This window comes from Pinus tabuliformis, chromosome X, assembly GCF_031772625.1.
Source record: "Pinus tabuliformis cultivar Carrire ecotype Pingquan chromosome X, CPIR1, whole genome shotgun sequence".
Classification (NCBI taxonomy): Eukaryota; Viridiplantae; Streptophyta; class Pinopsida; order Pinales; family Pinaceae; genus Pinus; species Pinus tabuliformis.
The window spans coordinates 1,282,964,348-1,282,968,255 of NC_142308.1; the positions used below are offsets into that span (position 1 = coordinate 1,282,964,348).

The 3,908-nt window shown below is 37.6% G+C and overlaps 1 pseudogene; it reads left to right on the forward strand.

The window, feature by feature from the left end:
* Window positions 1-3,053: 3,053 nt before the first annotated feature.
* LOC149144732 (phosphoglucan phosphatase LSF1, chloroplastic-like) lies at window positions 3,054-3,670 on the forward strand (annotated as a pseudogene).
* The last annotated feature ends 238 nt before the right edge of the window (window positions 3,671-3,908 follow it).

A 3,908-nucleotide genomic window follows, 5' to 3' on the forward strand; every position in this document is an offset into this window, starting at 1 on the left:
ATGATAAGACTTCTCGATCAAATTCTAGATAAGCTTAATGAAATGGGATATAAATATCCATTAAGTTACTTAGATTGAGAAAGATGCTAAGTTTAACAAAAAAATAAAAGCCTTACACGAGAGAAAGGTAAGCTTTTATGGGAAAAGACATAAAAGCCTTGCAGGAGATAAAGGCAAGCTTTTATGGGAAAAGAGTCGCGGGAGCGAAATGGGACATTTTATGGGAAATGCCTAGGCAAATGGATAAAAAGGATCCATAAAAGCGGGATGTCGTTAAAGGGAACCATATCATGAAAGAGGGCATTAAATAACCACTGAAGACATCAACAAGGGGCAGTTGATCCATGCTAATAACTCTTGGCTCGGGGGTAAAGTGGAGGAAGTGAGTTAGAGGTTGGGTGGCAGTCCTCAATTTTCCAAATGGCATTCTCTCCGCTAATCTGGTTTTCTTCAATTGCATAGGATGTTCTGGATGTTGAATCCTTACTCTCTATGGTATCGTACCTTTAAGAATAGGAGTATAATTGCATGTGTTATCCTTGTTTATAAGATGATTGAATACTTATGCATGTGACAACTACTAAATATAAATTTAATCGAAGTTAAATTTATTAATTGGAGCATAGTAGGTGGTTTTTAGTATTGTGTTAAGGAGGTATGTGAAAAATGGTACCGAAGCTCTAAGTTCAAAAATTGCGGCCTACGGGCCAACCCACATGTGTAAGATTTCTTATTTACTTGAGATATGATAATATGATTATAGTATAGAATAAATGTTATGTAGGTTTTATGTGTAGATGTGCATAGCTGTTATTTATGGCTATGCGTGCAACTTATTAAAGTAAATTAAGGAACATTAAGGTATTCAATCAAACACTTGAATAAGAACTTAGATATATAGGTAACCTGGTGCAGACGATTATTTCCACCATAGTAATCACACATATTAGCTTATATCCACAATCATCTTTACGGTAAATAGATAGATTCAAGGGTATGGTAAAGGTTACCGGACTAGTATTATTGTGAACCTACTTGAGTATGGTATAATTCCATTTAATTTTTAAGATATTAGACTCATAATGAATATGGGAGAAGATGGTTGGATGAAAAGAAATTTTGACTTATAATAAAGACATGACTCATGCGTGTATTTACTCCATAAATCATAGAGATAAACTGAAATTCTTTTGGCTCAAACCCAAGAAGTAATTTCAAGGGCATGAGCACCTAGTTTATTAAGAATCACTGCAAAAAATACTCGCCTACAAAGGCTAGGACCGGTTACAAATATTCATAATATAAATGCTCATTTCTTACCAAAGCTTTTAACTAATAGTGAGGAAATTCCCCATTTAAATCTCGTCAACTAATTTCAACCTGTAAAGGACATTATTGTACTTGGTTGCAGAAATTTACTAAACCCAAAGGATGACAGATTCTTTGCTAATACTGTGTCACAACGATTATCTAGCATGAATAATGAACATCGTGTTCCTCCTTGTAGCCTCGAGACCACAAACTGGTTTAAGTAACTGGATTAAGAGTATTAACAAGTAAAAAAGTGATTTACAATCTGAATGGCCCATATATACCATTGGATATTCTCTAGGGTCTACAAAGCCTTAAACACAATTGGTGAATAGAACATTCAGACAACGAGATTTGTTGCGAGCTATTTGGTTAGATGGATATAAACACCATAATTGAAAATGTTGTTGAAGTAGGTGATATAGAAGGAGATAAGTTCCCCGCATTAGGAAGTACTCACAAAATTTCATGTATGTCTACCGCATTAGGAAGTACTCACAAAATTTCATGTATGTCTACCTTGTATTATTTGGTAAGCATGTCTAGGTGACTCTAGATTTGGAAAATCGTGAAATAGTATGTTGGTAAGATACAATATGTTTAGAATATATCTAGGACAAATGAAATCGTTTATCACTGGAGGTTGCAACCAAATATTAGCTGGTTCAAAATATGTTTAGTAAAAAGAAAACAAATCATTGTTGTTTATATGACAGGATCCGTGGAAATTCTTCCATGTGGTTGACCCTGAAATCATACTCTTCTATATAGATGGTCGCAGGGTTCCGGGACCCATGCAATATGATTTGAATTTTAGCAATGATTCGACGAAATCAATTTAACATTCACTTCACTCTGTTTTGCTTATTGGTTCAAAGACGTGTCATTCCACACCAGATCGATTAGTTAATAAATCATGTCATTCCAGCAAAGACATCCACGATGATGGGGCTACCAACCTATTTCTCTATTTGATAGACATTCATGCCTTCTACAACCATTGCCTCTTCGAAAATTGCTCTCGAATTGAAGTATTGTTGGTCATATAGCTCCAGAGCCGTATCAAAACCCCACACCGTTGAGATCTATGGCAAGCTCTATTATTACCGCTTTAGGGAGCATGTTTTATGGGTTAAATTAAAACAAAACATTCCCTTTCAAATTTGGTTAACATATAAAATCCCATCTATGACTGTTGTTTCCCTTTCGATCCACACTACCACCTTTCTACTTGCCTTATCCGTTGATTTGGAGGCGTTCGATTGCTTATTGAGTTCCTGACAAAAGCATTCAATTGGTATAATGGTTGTCCTTATTGTCACACCCATAAAAGAATTTAATTTTTATAGTTTTTATCCTTACTTGCATGTGGACAAGTCACATTGAGAATGGATCGTTAATATCATCTTCTCCTTGCGTGGAGGTTACGCGTGCATGGTGTTTGCTCGATTGTTTAGCCACTAGATCAATTGGTAGTTATTCGATATAAATACTACCTGTACCCATTGGAACCATATTGGGGGTCTTCTGCTTTAGAATTCTTCAACGGGTGGCTCATACATAACAAAGCTAAAGCTAGCTATTAGTCTCGCGTTTTGTGAATAGGTAGCCTTGTATACACAACCTCCCATGTAGGTTGTCTGCCTGCATATAGAAATTTGAAATTGCAGGGCAGAGATGAGTAATAAGAAATTTTGTCTCATGACATTTGGCTAATGTCACGCGTAAGACTGTTGCCGATCATGTTTGCTCTCAGAGCCTCACTACTTTCTCATGCGCTCTCAATTCATAGAGATGGTCATAGATTCAATTTGTCTCCCCTTCTTTCATGATTCTCATCCACTAGAACAACAAGTTCAAAGGAATTTGCAGCCATGAGTAGGGCCACGAATGATCGCACTCCTTCTATGAGGTGAATTTTATGGCACACCACTGCCACCACCAGCGAAACAAACAACACCGTGGCATCCAGCGAGGAGGGAGTGGGACAGGGAGAGGAATCGAGATCAAATCCAACCAAGATGCAAGTAGAGGAGTATGAGGTGGTGGTGGAGAAGCCCATTGGCCTCAAGTTTTACAAGGGCTCTGACCGTGGCACTTACATTGATCTTATTGCTCCTGGCGGCAATGCTGAAAAGACCAAAATGGTTACAGTTGGTGACAAAGTTATTGCTACTAGTGTTGTATTTGAGATAGAAATATGGCTTGTGGCTAGATATGGCCGCACAATGCACACTATTTGCCAATGAATTGGGCATTACTAATGAGAATACAGAAAAAATATACACTTCTATTATCTTTGGTCCACTGTAGAGGGAGAGATAGTGAGGTGCTTCGTTCTTTTAGTAATGGAAGCTGAGGAAAGTCCTCGGGCCAACCTTAACAGAAAATGAAAGCTCAAAAGAGAAGATCTATGATTTGTAGAACATCTGGCGCTCCTAGTGGGCAAGTCTAAGACATGAGTGGAGCCTCACATTCTAGATGATGCTCGACGAAGCAGCTGGCCATGCTCACAGTGATGCCGTAGGAAACACTTGAGTCACTAGACATGTAGGCTATTTCCATCACCAAAGGTTTTATGAGCCTAGAATTATTTT